Here is a 17,446-nt window from a genome sequence, read left to right on the forward strand (position 1 = left end):
TGATAACTTGAAAACTGAATATGTAAGATTGAATATGAATATAAGAAGAATATGTAAGTATCATCTGAGAAAGGAAGAGCCACATAGGGCTTAATGTAAATGTAACAGATTTAAGGTCTCATGTGTTATATTACATTATCGGCTAGAAATTATATTGCTTTGTGATACCTGGAAAATCACTTTCCTTTTTGTGTCAATAAATGCAACCTCAAAATGAGACCAGTAAGACTGAGGTCCCTCCAAGTTCTTATGAGAAAGGCAACTTGCAAATAATATATGAAATACTAAAAAAGCAACAACACTCACAAAAACACTTTATTTTTTCCCTTATGATTTCCTTCCCTCTTATCCTAACAGGTGATACATGAAAGAGTGAAGGGTTTCAGACGATTAAAAAAAAGAAATGCTTAATCTATATAAAAAGAATTGGAAATACCCCTCAAATGTTTAAGGAATGAGATAAGAAGGGCAAATGGTTAGTTACCCCTGCTGGATAATAAAACTCCAAAGACAGAGTTTTACTGCTCTCAAAAAAAAAATTAGATAACAGAAAGAGAAAGCAAAGAAAGCCAAAGTTAACACAAGAAGGATGTTGTAGAAGACTAAGTTACGCGTGTTTATATTTGTAAGCCCTGATGGCTTTACATAATAGGAATCTAATATTATTGGCTATATGCTATTTATTTAATTTTAGAAATATATATGTGTATATATACATATGTAAATATATGTACGTGAATATACATGTGTGCATATATGTGTGTGTGTATATATATGTATACATGTGTATATGTATACACATACATACATATATAAGATGCCCAAAATGAGAAAAGGAGTAAGATTATCTATATTTGTACATGTAAATGTGGAATTATTGACCTAAAACTTTTATTTCTATACCAGGAAAATCATCACCAATCAATCAACTAACATGTATTTGTTTATTTATTAAGTTCCATCTATGTGCCAGGCACTATGCTAGGCACCAGAGATACAAAAACAAAACATTTCACACCCTAAAAAGCTTGTATTTTGAGAATGGGGGAGGAGCCAACAGCAAATACAGTTACAGATAAAATTGATACAAGGTGATAGGAGGGGGGAGGAGTGCCAGCAAGAGTAAAGGAGAGTGGGATCAGGAAAGTCTTCATGTAGAATGTTGCAGAAAGTTTGAAGAAAGGAGATTCTACGAGGCAGAGGTGTGAAATGTAGCATCAGATTGTGGTTCATCCTTCCCTCCTGAACAGGATCAATGACATTATGAGGGTGGTTTCACTGGACTACAGGAAGAATGAAGGGGAGTAATGTGAAATACTGCTAGAAAGATGGATTGAGGCCAATTTGGGAAAGACTTTAAATACAAATAGAGGCATTACATATTACCCTAGAAGTGACTGGGAGCTACTGGAGAAGGGAAATGACATAGCCAGATTTAGACTTTAGGAATATGGCTTTGGCAGATCTGTGGAGAACAGACTGGAAAAGAGAGATATCTGAAGCAGAGAGAACATCCAAGAGACCATTGCAATAAGCCAGGCAAGAAGTGATGAGAACCTGATATAAGATGGTGGCTCTATGAGTGGAGAAAAGAGGGATGTGAAAAACATCATGGAGCAGAAATGACAAGATAAGGTAACTGCTTAAATACTCAGACTGATTGAGATGGAAGAGTTGATAATGATACCCAAGGCTGTCAACCTGGATGACCAGAAGGATGGTAGTACCCTCAACAGAATTAGGGAAGTTCAGAACAAAGCTGGATTTTGGTGGAAAGATAATAATCTCCATTTTGAGATGTCTACAGGACATCAGGTTTAAGATGTCCAATAGGTTACTGGTTACATGTGATCAGGACTAGACTAGAACATATAGATTTGGGAATTGTATGCATAAAGATGATAATTAAATCCATGGGAGCTGGTGATGTCACCAATGAGAAATTGTAAATGGAGAAAAGAAGGGGGCCCTGGACACATCCTTGGGGTATACCTACCATTATCATAAATCATAAAATGTGCAAATATCTGGGTAACTAGGTTCTGGATGATGCTAAGCAAGGTATAATAAAGTTATGTTATCACCCTAATCTGATCTTTATAGCAGAGGTAATAGCATCAGCTTGATAGAGAGGAAGTGATGCACTACATAGTATTAACCAGACTTCAACAGGGTTTTACTTCTGTCCTGTAAGTTCTGGTTGCCAACATTTGGAAAAATATTCTCTCAATCAGTATTTCCTAATTTAAACTATATTGAGGATCAGTTAAATTACAAAACTATTTGCTGCAACCTCCTAAAATTATACTGGTAAGCAAATTCTTCAGTAAAAAGTGAAAACAGTTCATTTCATATTTTTTCATTTCTTTTGTCACCAAGATAAAACTGTGATTTCCTATTAGAACTATATTTAAAGATACAGAAATGTTATAAAAAATGTGTAATGATAGAAATTAAAAATATTCAGCATAATTATCAGTCCTCTCACTCATTTCCAATGAAACTAAATTTAAAAAATGAAAGTATAAATGTGAATAAAAAATTAAAAAAGGATAGGACACCTAGCTTTGCTTTTAATATCATCAAAAGGATTTCTACATGATTTTTCAACTGATAAACATGATCATTCCATTGACATTTAATTTTGAAAAATTTGTTTAGAAAAGAGTTTGGTTTATTGTCTGATTGTGAGTGTTTTATCTTTAAATGCTAAGACACTTCCCTGGCTTTATTCTTTTGTTGGACAAAATAATTAAAATTGCAATAACTCGCCAAGATCTTGACAAACACTCCACAGCTCTAGGTTCAACAAAACCAACTGTTAAATAAATTGACCTTATGCCTAGGAGCAAAACAAAAAAAAAAACAACTCCTCTTCTTTTCAGACAAAAATTGGATTCTGCTTTATTTTTATTGTCTAGTATTGGCAAATTTGAAGTACTTAATTCACGCAGATTTTTACTAATTAGACCAAGCAAAGTGAAGTGTTTGTTGATATAGATGGAAGAAAGGACATCAACATCCGACTAAAATAAGCTTCATAATAGAAATTCAACCTATACAAATCAATTGCCATAACCAGGAGTCAAAAGAGCCTAAAAACACATTGGTCTGTAAACACTTGACTTACTTAGAGAGATGGTAGCCAAAAGCAACACTTATTCAGAATATAAACTCATTTCTAAAATTTTAGGGAGAACAGTGGAAGATTTAGAAACAATATCACCACCATGAAACAGTGAGAAGCAGTAAAGAGTACAACCGGTTTGAAGAACCTTTGGCAAGAGACGTAAGTGCCTGGAAGGACCACAAAGAAAGAAGGGCAAGGCCTGGAAAGGTTTTTGTAACAAACAAAAAAGTGTTCCCCAGCAGGAACAATGGAGTGGCCACAGCTGGCCTCAAACAACACATCTCCAAATGGGCTCAGGGAGGAAAATAGACCTATCTGTGAAGAGAGCAAGGATGGGAAAAGCAGCTGAACTATGCTAGGTGTACTCAGGGGGGAAAAGGGCTGAAAGCAACACAAGTGTTAGGATATTTGGTAAGAGATTATTCATAGGTATCTAAAGGAGGAGGAAAAAAACAAACAGAAAAATTTCAGACTTATTCATACTGAAAAAGGCAAATGACATATTTGTCAACTTTCCCACATACATACTATTTTATGAGGATAATCTACCATACTCTTTGAGTCTGACTTGGATGAAACCATCAGTAAGAAGCAATGGGTTAGACCTAGACTGAAACAAAAGGAGAACAGGCTGGATTGTTTTTAGCAAACTGTGAACTTCTATTAATGACTACAAATGTCTCCTAAAGTGAAAGGTCCATTTTAAAATAATTTTCTAGTATTATTTTATGGTTATAAGTCATTCAAAGAGTTATAAAGTCTTCATAGTATTAAAAATGAATTATCACCCAGAGAGCTATGGAACTCTCACATGGCAAGGTTGAGCAGGCCACAACTGATTACAAAAGACATTACAAAAGAGAAACAGAATTAAGGATGACCTCAAATAAATGTATGAAAAACAGTTGGAGACAGAGGCAGACAGACCAAGACACAGACATGGAGGGGCTAGTCACATGGCCAGATGGAGGAGTAAAGAACAGCTATCCCTAGCTATTACGCTGGCATCTTTTTAATGTCAAGACAAAAAGTGATGAAGCCCTTTCCACCCACCCCCATTCTAGCACATTGGGTGGCTACTCATTGGTGAACTTATGGGAGGGCATGGACAAGAGGTGCCCAAGTTGGGCAGGCATGAATAGGCATCCTGGTCAAAAGACTATGACTATTGAGGAGATCACAGATCCATTTGACTAAACCAAAACAATGACCTTTGTATTTTTTCCCACCAATTTTAAAGTTTATATTCCATTAGAATACATATTGATCAAAATTATCTAAATGAATACTTAGATTCAAGAATTTGAAAATTAAAGTTACTATAAGATACTACCAAGAAATAAATACCGACATCCTGTCACCTACTGTTACTTGATGAGGAAGAGATATAAAATCAGATAACTCCTACCTCAGTGCATAATCACTGTCATTTTCAACCCAAGGAGTGGAAAGTAAAGGCCTGTCCAATTAGGCTTACTGAACCATGGTATAACTCATTTTATTTTTCAAAAGCTGGATGGCACAGAGAATAGAACACTAGACCTGGTGTCAGGAAGACCCAATTTAAAATCCAGCATCAGACACTTACTAGTTTTGTGACTCTGGTCAAATCACTTAAGCCCTGTCTGCCTCAGTTTCCTTATATTTAAAGTGGGGATAACAATAGCACCTGACTCACAGGGTTCTTGTGAGGATCAAATAAGATAACATTTCAAAACCATTTTGCAAACCTTAAAGTGTTATACAAATGCTAGATATTAAAAACCAGTTTCTAATGTTTATAGATTTGAAGAAACAAGGATTTTTGATAGCAGAAGTTTTGCACAGCAGTATAATTTGCTATATAATGGCATCTAGTAAACATCTCCCTCAATTACTCAATTCTTAGTGCCATGGATGGAAAAGGTCCAATACCTTCCTCTCTCCCCCCTTCCTCCCTTCCTTTTTTCTTCCCTGACTTTATATACTAACTGTATAATCTTCAGAGGCTAACACTTCAGTGCTTATAACCTATTTCCTAATACCTTGTAAAGAGATTGGGCTATACCAGCCAAAGCCTGATCCCTGGATTTTAGGTATAGGAAGGTTTCAAGTCTCATGTGTATACATTTATGAAACTCTAAGTAAAGGCCAAATTCCAAAGAGGTGAGTGTCTCTGGTGCTTATCTTTCAATGACTAAGAGTTCAATTTAGCATCCAAATTCACTTAAAGTCAAGCCCAGATAGCAGAACGGAGGAGGTGTGTATGTGTGAGCATACACATGCATATGTATATACATACATATGTATATCTACAAACGTACATGTGTATGTGTAGTTTTTTTGGCACTGTTTTTCCACTCAGAACAACCATGGGAGAATGCTATGTTTTTGTGATCTGGATGTGGGAAAGATACTCTCAGTTGCTGTTATCTTAGATTTTGCTTCACTAGTATACTTAATAAGAAATGGTCACTATTAAGTTGGAAAAGATAAAAAAAAGAAATTAAAGTATATAGATTTATATGTTGACCAAAATTGTCATGGCTGCATTTGAAAGAGACAGGATTAGAGATAGTGATTGAAAAGTACAGAATTCTTTGTCTCCCTAAAACAGAATCCTTAAAATGACTGAAGAATCTTAAAGAAAATCTTCAATTGTATTTAGGCCCTAAAAACAAAATGCAAGATTGGACTTAAGGGCGAGGAGGAGGGAGAAGGTAAATACATATTAAATAGGCCCAAATTTGAGTCAAATAAAATATTCCCTTATTAGTGCCTTTAATATCAGGGTTAGTTCTCCTTGCCCAGCAGGTACTAGGAAAGACGCCTACTGGATTGGCCAATTGCCACTTTTTTGAGCCTACAAAAAAAATGCTACTTTTATGTCGTAAGACTTAAGTTCTTTTAGCTATAGACTTAACTAGCAAAATTTTCCCACTGAGGAAAGCAGCAGAGGTTTGGGGAGAAGAAAAGGCAAGTGTGATAATCTGGGGTACAGCCTAGGAAAGGGGCAACATCCCCCGGGGATACCCTCTGGAAGGTCCAGTTACCAGGGGGATAAATTGCTACTGCCCAGCTGGGATCAGAGGTAAACAAGGGATGAGGAGGCCAGGACAGTGGGTGGGGCAGGGCATGAAATGCTTCAGGAAAGAGCCTCTCAGTCCCCTCTAAATTCTCCACCCTGGGAAAAGTTCCAAGTGCCCCACCCTTGTGTTGGTCCTTGGTTCCAGCTCAGACCCAGAGCCACAGTCCTGAGATAGAGGGAGGCTGTGAACTGGCTCTGGCCAAATCTCTTCATCAGATTCTATTTTATTAAGGAGTAATCATGTTCTACACGACATGGATGTCCAGATAGCCCTCAGACAGCCCTCCAACATCACATTGATCTTCCTTCTAGGCCAAATTCAGTATTTTCATCTAAACAAACAAACAAAAAACCTTAAGGGGAATATTTCATTTTGAATAGTTCCTCTCACCATGTTTTTTTTTAAATTATTATTACTGAGAGCGCTAGTTGTTTTGTGGCTGGAACAGAAGCCTATATGTCAAGCCAAACATGAAATTAAAAACAATTCCAAGTGACTTCAATATACTTTCTATAGGTTCAGGCTGCAATCCATCCAGACCTTCTCATCCTGTAGAATTCTCTTCCCCAAATCCTCCATTTAGCATCTTCCTGACTTGCTGGAGGCCTTCCTCCATTTATCCTTCCTTCCTTCCTTCCTTCCTTCCTTCCTTCCTTCCTTCCTTCCTTCCTTCCTTCCTTCCTTCCTTCCTTCCTTCCTTCCTTCCTTCCTTCCTTCCTTCCTTCCTTCCCTCCTTCCTTCCTTCCTTCCTTCCTGTCTTTCTTCTTTTTAGGCAATTGGGGTTAAGTGACTTGCCTAGGGTCACACAGCTAGTTAAGTGTCAAGTGTTTGGTCTGAGGCCGGATTTGAACTCAGGTCCTCCTGACTTCAGAGCCGGTGCTCTAACCACTGCGCCACCTAGCTGCCCTCTCCATTTATTTTTCATATTCCATGGTTAGTAGTCGGGTGCCAGGCTGGGTCATCCCTTGTTCTCACTGTAAAACCAGCCTGTTTTTTTGAACACACAATTCCTAGATGCCACTTCTTACACAAAGATCATTATTGGAAATATGCTGTACTATCCCACCCCCTTTCCCACCAATGAAAACAAATGTCTTCATTTAGGTACATCCATACATTTTTGGTGTCATGGATCCTTTTGGCAGTCTGGTGAATCCCTTTCTCAGAATATTTTAAATGTATAACATAAAGTATGTAGGATTACAAAGGAAACCAGATATATTGAAATACAGCTATCAAAATAAAAAAAAATAAAAAAACCCCACCAACTTCAGTTATGCCAGGTTAAGGACCCCTAACCAGAAGCAGCGTGATATAAGGGACAAAGTACTCGGGCTTGAGAACAGAAAGACCAAGGTTCAAATCCCACTTCTGGCACTCATTGCCTATGTCAAAGAGGTATTGGTGGTAAGGCTCTCTCTCCACTGGTGAAATCACAGATCAATCTGTGTGTATTTGGGTAGAAAAGTGGTTCCCAACTAGGGCATGTGAACTGCCAGGGGACTTGAGAAGCCTGTCAAGGGTAAGTAATAATACAAACGTAGGAGTACTGGTACAAAACACTTGTGGATTGGATCAGGAATGAATTTTTTTTTGACACTAAAAAAATGTTTCCAGGGGCTGAAAAAAGTACCGTAAACACTGAAAGGAAGCATGGTATGGGGAAAGAATACTGCCCCAGGAATTCCAGTCCCATCTCTGCTAATAAAGTTCTTTTGGAGCAAGCCACTTCACCCCTCCCAGCCATTAGTTTCCTTCTCTATAAAATCAAGAGGGTTGGACCAACTGAGCTCAAAGGTACTTTTTACTTTATGGTTATCACTTGGCTCATGTACAAGTAGTTTTCCTGTCTTAAAAATGTCAAAGCATTTGATAAGAGGTCATGGTACCATTAGCAGCTGATGTAATTATTTCCATTTTTATAGATTTACAGTAGGAGCAGAAACTGTCAAAGGTCAAGCAGGTGATATAACGATGGAATATAAGTTTGTTGAAAACATTCCTCATCACTGCTGACCAACACACAGTACATAAACGAGTAAGAATCAAACATATAAACTCTGCTCTTTTCCTCCTGAAGACTATTCTATTGTAAATAAACTATGTGAAGCTGGAAATAACACCCTTGGTGACAGAACTGGGATGCCCAAAAGGTCAAAACCCACAGGATATCATGATTAACCAATAAAAATTAATGATAATACATTATAATATAAATATGATAAAATAATAAAAATCAATAATTAACCAATTAAAGTTGTATGCTTGGATTGAAGAAATCAATTGCACAAATAGCAAATGAAGAAGCCATGGCCCATAGTGAGTGTTTAACAAATACTGGTTGACTAATTGACAAGGCTGGACAACAGCTCATTTAAAAAATTTCTAGCTGCTTTGCACTGCAAATTCAAGGGATCCACTATGATAAAGCATTCAAAAAGCTGCTGTGTGCTTCAGGTGCATTAAGAGACATCGAAGGTCTGGTCAAAGGAGGTGGTGATGGTCTCATTATACTCTTCCTGGGACAGGTCACACATGGAAGGAATACGGTTATCTAGTTTGGGTTTCTGGACTGGTGAGCTTCCTGGGGCAGGAAGTTCTATCAATGAAGATCAGCAAGAGCTTGACAATTGACAGTTTTGGAGAGTTGCCAGTTGAGGTGAACCTCGCTAAGGTTTAACCTCTCTAAGAGAGAAGAAGGGCAAGTATATACCAGGAAGAAAACTTGAACTTGTATCATTCTGACTCTGAGAGCCACTCTTCTGCTACTCTGCCATGCTGCCTCTCATACTAAAGCCTGAAAAGCATTTTACAAACATTATCCTTTCTGATCCTCCTAAAAACCCATTGAGGTAGGTACTATTATTATCATCATTTTAGAGATGAGGAAACTGAGGCTCAGTTCAAATCTATAACCATTTATGAAGCACCTACTATGTGCCCAACAACTGTTTCAGGCACTCAGGACTTAAAATTAAAAGTGTGTTCTGGGGTGCAGAAGTCAGACTGATTTGCCCAGGGTCACACACCTAGTAAGTGTCTGAGGCAGGATTTGAATCTGTGCCTGACTGCAAGTCCAGGATTACTTCACAGCATGAAAGCACATTGATAACACTTTTTTAAATGTGAAAAAGCCTTCATATTTTAACGAGTGCAAAGATGCATGTAGACCACAATAAAGCTAGCTCTGACAAGATGTAAATGCTCTAGGCCTTAAAACGGGCATGAATCCTTTTGTTATGGCCAATCTTCAACAAAACGTGGTGAGGGTATGACATTAATCAGCAGTTCAAGACTTGAGGGGAGGCATATTAAAATTGTTTTCTGATGGTGCAATAGACATGTCCCTCCCTAAACTCCTATGCCTATCTGCTAGGTTATTTTTAATTACCAGTTGAAGAAAGAATTCAGAGAATAAAGACTTTCCAACCTATGAGAAAAAAGAAATTGTGATTACTTAGGAAGTTTAAGAAAGATTGACAGTGTCCCTTGAAGGGGGAAAGAGAAGCCCCGAGAACACGAAAGGGTTTCCTCTTTCATCTGAAAATCCAGATAGAATTACAATTTGGGTGACCTAACTGATGTCTGCACAGTACTTTGGTGATTAAAATTTCAGGATGGCTAGACTGAAGGTCAATAAAATGGAAGGACAGCTCCTTTGAATAATGGAACCTGAAAGGAAACTGCATGCCAATCACTTTCATCTGTTTAGTTAGCATTCACCCAGATTCTTCATTCAGTGTCCAAACAAGAAGAGGCAGCCTCTAAGGGAATTTAACATGTCTCTCCTAGGTTATTTACTATGAGCAGTTACTTGCAGTCTTTTCACATTGACAGAATTTCTGTCCTCATCAAAAGACATTAGTTACAATTCCTCCACTCCTTAAGATACTTGTTTTGGGACCATCATTTCCCCATCGTCAGGATAAACAACTGCTATTATTAATTATGTCATTCTCCTCCTCTCCAAAATGTTTTGAAATGGTGCTAAATGGTGGCACCATTGCCAAAGCCTCATCTACAACTATGCCCAGCACTCTGAGAAGTACCAAGGGAAACAGAAGATGGAACAAAGAAGAGAAATGACTCCCAGTTTCGGGAATGGATGGGAGAAGCCATTTGCCCTTCAAGTTCAAGAAACATCTTAAGAACTTAACTATTTTTCAAAACATTTTGGATTTGCTAAAACCAAAAACACATTGAGCCAGACATTCTTCTACTTAATGGCTAAACCCTTGTGTATTCTGGCAGATTTGGGGTGCAGATGTTTCTGATTCATTTATATTAACTTATCAAAATGACATTTTGGAAGAGCCGCACGATGTTCAAGACAGAACCATGTAAGCCAGGAAGGGTTTTTCTTTTGTTTGGCTTTTCAATCCTGTTTTGTTTTGTGCCAGCTACACTGGGGAAACTAAGTTCAACTTTGTTCTAAGTGTGGCAGGATGGGCTCGCCAATTTCTCATTTTCTGGAAGAAAATAATATCTAGAGCTACAAAAGATGTGGAGTGCAAGTAATTTGTGCACTGAGGGTTTTCTCCCCCTTGGTTATTGTTTTGTTCTAAGATTTAAAAACAAAACTCAAAACACACAAAAGCAAAACTGAGGTCTAAGTAATTTGCCACTGAAATTAGGAAAATGTTGCCCAAATGTTTTCCTAACTCCTATGAGCTCCTTGAACCTTCTGCAAAACTTCAGGTTTTTTTGTTTTGCATTCATTTGATATTAGCACAGATATCTCTGATTGAAGAGTTTTTATTATAGTCAAATTTAACACTTGAAGTGTGTTTGAGAAGGAAAAGGTTAAAGGCAAGTCCTCCCCCTCTTTCTAAGCCTTCATTCTGGTCTACCACTTTTTAATAATAATCATAATTCTAACAACAATAAGTACTTGTATAACACTTTGAGGTTTACAAAACCCTTTGTATTTAAACCTCACAAGAACTCCATGAGGTAGGTACTATTGTTATCCCCATGTTACAGATGAGGAACCTGAGGCTGAGAGAGATTATATAAATAGCCCAGGGTTACATAACTAGCAAGCGTCTGAGGTCGGATTTGAACTCAGGTCTTACTGATTCCAGGTCCTTCACTTTAGGGCCTCCTAGCTCTAGTCTTTTCTTTTTCTTAGGGTTGCTTTCACAATGTGGTGGTAAGCAACAGTGAACAGTAAAAATAAAGTGATCCAGGCAGTTTCTGTATCTTCAGAGTATTTTCTTCTTGTTCATACTTTAAAAAAATATAAAATCAGTGGTGCTCTAGAATCCACAGCCTTAAGTTGCATTGTGTTAAAAGAATATATACCAAAAGCTCCCAGCCTTCACCACCAGAGCCTGATGGGCCAATCCAATTTGCCCATAGTTTCTATTTCATATCTCGAATAAAAGCATGAAGCCTTGTGAGTTTTCCACGGGCCCTCAATGGGAATGAATTAAACCATCTTGGAGCCACGTGGGATCAGATGATACACTCATTTAGCAGGAAACCACATGAACAAAAACAATTTGATGAAACCCAGAGAATGCAAGCACTTACATGATTTACATGGTGCTATGGGATGAGCAAAAAACTCATTGGAAAAAATAAAGGGACTAGGAGTTCTGAGGGAGCTTTGGGTACAGGACTGCTCAGGTGTGACAGATGGCAAGTTGCTGTAGTCCTGGATACTTTAGGTTCCTTATCAGCAAAATGGGACTAAGTCAAGTCAACAAGCACCTGTTATGGCACTGTGCTAAGTGCTGGGGATACAAAGAGAGTTAAAAGACAATCACTGCTCTCTATCTAATGTGGGCTAATCGTACATGTACTCAACTCAGTGCTTTAAAAAAAGTGTTTGCTGCACTCTAACAGAAAAAGAAGGGAGAAAGGAAGAGAAAAGTTAAAAATAGAAAGGAAAGACAGTGGTTTGGAAATTTTCTTAGTAATTTCTTTTAAATAGTAGGAGGAGAAAAAGAGCAAAATCCATGTTAGCTTACTAGTGCTCCTCATTGTTAACTATGGCCAAAGGTATTCACCACTGCGAGGAGTCCAAATGGGCTCCATAGATGGTCTCCTGTTTGGTGGTAACCATACCCCCAACTCTGTCCTTTCACTGGCTGTATCCCATGCCTTGCCTTTAATGAATGCTTTCCTTCTTCAACTCTACCTTTTAGCTTCTTCAGTTTCCTTCAAGATTTAGCTCAAACCCCACTGTCTTCAAGAGGCCTTTTCCTCTCCTCCTTTTCCTCCTCCATAGTGACTTCTGATATTAACTTCCAACTATCACATGTATATCTTGATGTCTCCACCTTTAGAATGAGTTCCTTCTTGAAAGTAAGGACAATTTTAAAAATTTTTCTTTTTATCCCCAACATTTAGCATAATGCTTGCTGCATAATAAGCATTTAATAAATACTTGTTGATTGATTGCATTTGACTCTAGAATACCATAAGGATTCTTCACTGAGATCAATGGCCACTCAAGAGAGATGAGCCTAGTAATCCACCTAGTAAAACCGAGTGGATATTGATCCAGTTATGGCATGCAGTTGCATGGGCAGCACACTGATTTAGTCTATTAGGGTATGCATCTTGGATAGACATAACAATTAGACAATGAACCGGGCTGAGAATTTAACAGGAAGTGCAAAGATAGAATATAAGTCCGTTGAGGACAGGCGCTATTTTGTTTTTGTCTCGTATCTCCAGATCCTAGCACCACTTAATAAATGCTTGTTGACTGACTGGATTACATTTGGAAAATTATAGAAGTTTCAAGGATCCTAAGCTCTTCTGTAAATCAAGAGCCCATCTTTTTTAAAACTCTAAAGTTTGTCCTGGTGATGCTATATATCTACAAATCAAGGTACAGCATGATCTCAAAGAAGTTAAAATTGTAGGTGTACCGAAGAGCAATGGAAAGAAATGTTGTAGATGGAGACAGAAGCAGATTCTCAGAGTTGAAAGAGCCCATGAGGCTTACTAGCTCCACCTAGTGAATGGGAATCCCCTTTAAATGGTCATCTGTCTTCCAGTGATGAAGGACACACTACCCTCTAAAAACAGACCCCAGTAAACTGTGGAGACAAAATCTGCCACTGCAACATTCACCTAGTTTCTGTTCTTTCTTGCCAACCAAGTCACATAGCACTGACAGAGAATTAACCATAGATTCCCACCTGGTCACCACTGAAAGGAAATTGTGTGGAAGTCAGATATTTTGGAACCAGGTCAGGCAGCCCAGTCCTCCTCATTTTATGGTCAATTTTAAGGTAAGCCTGCTGATGGGTTTTACAAAAGAGAAAACTGAGACTGGGAAAGGTTTAGTCACTTGCCTAGGGTCATCCAGCTAGTGTGTCTGAGCCAGAATTCACACTCAGATCTACTGACTCCAAATCCAACCCTATATCCACAGTGCCATTTAGCTGTATGAATGTCAGAGCATACCATCTGAAAAGAATATGGACTGTTGTGAATAAAATATTTTGAAAAGACAAAAGCATGAAAGAAACAAAATATCCATTACCATTTAAGGCACAATTTTAAAATAGGTGTGACAGCATTGTAAAGATGTTTAAGAGCCCCACAGAGCTAAATGGACTTGCAGCCTTGACGAGGAATGGAAAGAAACCAAATTAAACACTCTGACTAAGGTCATTTAGCCTTCTCAGGAATGAGAGGCACAAGAATCAGGAAGAGCAGAGCAGACTCAGGGCCATTCGGGAAAGGATTCAGAGGCCAGAAGAGAAAGAAAATTGGTTGGAGGATTCATGTTACAAATTTGAGAATGGCAGATGCTATCTATGCATGTAAAACTGATCTGGTTCACCAAGCTGGAGACCATGGTTGCGATTCTTGAGAACTAAAGCACCTAGTACAAAGACAAGCTTTCACTGACCTGTAGATTAAAATCATTGCTTCAATGTAACCTATCTGTTCTATTCGAGACAAAATATTAGAAAGAGGTGGGTTTTTTTACTGTTCTACCTAAACTGAAAAAAAAATTAATACTTAGCATGAAATGAAAAAAACGGTTATAAAATACACATAAAATGATGAAGCCTCTCTCAGAAATTCCAAACTGAGATAGGAATTCAGGAACCAGATTTAAAAAGTCCAAAGGATAGATACATACATACATACACACACACACACATATATCCTCCATGTATATACATATATATGTGTGTGTGTGTGTGTGTGTGTGTGTGTGTGTGTGTGTGTGTATGTATATATATATATAAAATCACACACACAGAAAGAGAGAGAAAGAGAGAGAGAGAGAGAGAGAGAAAGAGAGAGAGAGAGAGAGAGAGAGAGAGAGAGAGAGAGAGAGAGAGAGAGAGAGAAAGAGAGAGAGAGAGAGAAAGAGATTTGGTGCCGTTTTAAGCAGCATGAGTAGTTTCTTTCAGCTATAGAGAATCAGACATGATCCTTGGCTGTAAATACACAATTCTTTCTAACTTTCCTCTTAACAATTCCAAGCAACCGGTGCTTATTTTTGATCTTACTTTTGCCCCTAAATGTTGTATTTTGTAAGCAAATATCAATTATTCATTCATCAGAGGTCATCTTATCTTTTCATCACTTCGTACATAATAGATACCAAGGATTCATCTCTGCTGAAAAACACAGCATACAGGAGACAGGTTTGAAAGCAACAATTTCACATATGAGATTTCTCGTATGCCACTTGGTTTCCTCTAAGTGATACAATAGTAAATCACCTCCATTACTATTGCAATCCCCTGTAGATGAAAAACAAATAAACCAAGATAAGTGCTAATGGTAACTTTAGGGCAGGGGTAGGGGGGGGGATTGAAATGCATTTAACTATGAAAACTTTTTTTTTAAAGTCTTTCTTCCACAAGTTCTCGAATTCCTTAAAACAAACAGTTTGCTGACAGGCCCAGAAGGAATAATTTTGCTATTGTCGTCACACACAACCCACATTTTGGCCAAAAAGACAATGTTAGTTCTGTGCCCTCTTGGGAAGCTCTACTTTACAGTTTGGAATCATTTTCATCCTTCTTGACCTGCAAGGCAGAGCAATCCAGTATACAAAATGATTTTTTTCTGCCCATGAACAAGCAGCTGTCACTCTCATGCCGTAGTTTGTCATAAATACTCATTGCCAGTCACCAGAAGAAAGCCTGTCTTTTCTGTGTCTTCCCTCTTCATCTGGTCTCATCATGGGAACTCTGTAGCTTACCCTATGTGAAGAGGACTATGTTTGAATCCAACAATTTATTTAGCATATGCTCCAGAAACGTAACGCGTATGTGTATATGTGTGTGTGTGTGTGTGTGTGTGTGTGTGTGTGTGTGTGTGTAAATTCCTAAGGCTCCTAATTCCCACAAAGAGCTCTACAGTTTTCTTGATAGACTGAGTTAAACTCTTTACTCTCAATATGTTACTACTACTTTTATTATTACATTCTCAAGAGTTCTAACTCCCAGCAATATGGGATCTATTGGCCAAGACATTTATAATAATCTGTTGTAATCAGTTTCTTCAAGAAACACCTAAATTGAGGCCAAAGCAGAGAATCCTGAAGCCAACAGTGACTTTTGAGATCATCTAGCCTGGGGGTTTTTAACCTGGGGTCCATGAACCCCTATAGATTTCAGGGGGCATTTGTGAATTTTTAAAAAAATTGATAATTTTTTTACAGGCAATTAGGTGGCACAGTGGACAGAGTCCTGGACTTGGAGTCATGAAGGCCTGAGTTCAAATCCAGCCTCAGACACTTACTAGCTATGTGACCCTGAGAGAGTTACTTAACCACTGTTTACTTCAGTTTCCTCATCTGTAAAATGGGGATAAATAATAGCACTTACCTCCGAGAGTTGTTGACACTTACTAGCTGTGTGACCCTGGGCAAGTCACTTAACCCCATTGCCTAGCCAAAAATAAATAAATAAAAACAGACTAACAAACAAAAAGAAATGGGATTTGAACCCAGGTATCTCCTGACTCTATGTCCTGTATGATAATAATTAAAAAGTGCTTAACACAGTGCCTGGCAATATTAAGTGCTATATAAATGTTAGCAATCATTATTATTAGCACTTTATTTCTATTTTTAAATTCAATTTTATTTTATTTTCAATTCCAAATTCTCTGCCTTCCCTCTCCTGCACCCACTGAGGAAACAAGAAAAATGAAAATCTTTGCAAATATGTATACATATGCAAAACAAATTTCTGGCATTAGCTTTATTGGGGGGGGGGACGGGGAGAAGCTGTATTGCAATAGCATTGGTCTCTTTTGCACTCCCGTGCATTTTATTTTAAAAACATCATTTGGAGAAGGGGTTCATAGGTTTCACCAGGCTGCCAAAGAGATCCATGAAACAAAAAAGGTTAAGGACCTCTAATCTAGCTATATCCCTCATTTTTACAGATGAGGAAATACAGACCCAGAGACACAATGTGGGACAGATGGAAGGACACTGGACTTAGAGTCAGGAGACACCTGGGTTCAAATCCCATTTCTTTTTGTTTGTTAGTCTGTTTTTATTTATTTATTTTTGGCTACGCAATGGGGTTAAGTGACTTGCCCAGGGTCACACAGCTAGTAAGTGTCAAGTGTCTGGTCTGAGACCAGATTTGAACTCAGGTCCTCTTGACTCCAGGGCCAGTACTCTATCCACTGCACCACCTAGCTGTCCCCCACAAATCCTATTTCTGGCACAGCTCCATGACTGTGGGCAAGTACCTCAGTTTCCTCATCTGTAAAATAGAAATAATACCCACAGCAATTATTTCAAGGGTAAAGATCAAATGAGATCAGGTATGTAAAGCTCTTTGCAAACCTTAGCCTGGTTATAAATCATATTATTATGAATAATGCCAAGGCCACATGCCTCATAAATGGCAGTGCACAACAGAAACTGTTTGGTTGGAGGCACATCTATGCCAGCTCTCTTTGCTTCAACAGCCTTTGGTTTCTCCGGGGGTTTTAGCTTCACTGCCAGGGCTACATACTTCTTTAATTTTTGTCTGTAGTCAGGAGTCTCAGGAAGGATTTCCTTTCCCTGTGTTTGAAGGGCCTTTTCATAGCCATGTTGCTTCAGACAGCCTCCAAAAAAAGGCAGTGGGGATTGGCCTGAACTTCTTGCATTTCAGCCAGGATCAGCTTTCTCTGGAGTCCAACCTCTGATGAACAGATATTGAATGGTGGCCAGACAGTCAGCCACGGTAGTGTCTAAAAGAATGGCTCAGCTTTCTTCCAATTCTCATAGGGGTACCAAGTATTCCTCTATATT

General features: G+C 38.3%; 1 protein-coding gene across 1 annotated transcript in view; it reads right to left on the reverse strand.

Annotated features, from left to right (window-relative positions):
- The window catches only part of SGPP2 (sphingosine-1-phosphate phosphatase 2), a 134,920-nt gene that overhangs the window by 87,337 nt on the left and 30,137 nt on the right, over positions 1-17,446 (reverse strand). The window lies entirely within an intron of this gene.

This window comes from Phascolarctos cinereus, unplaced genomic scaffold (assembly GCF_003287225.1).
Source record: "Phascolarctos cinereus isolate Bilbo 61053 unplaced genomic scaffold, phaCin_HiC Scaffold_7;HRSCAF=346, whole genome shotgun sequence".
NCBI lineage: Eukaryota > Metazoa > Chordata > Mammalia > Diprotodontia > Phascolarctidae > Phascolarctos > Phascolarctos cinereus.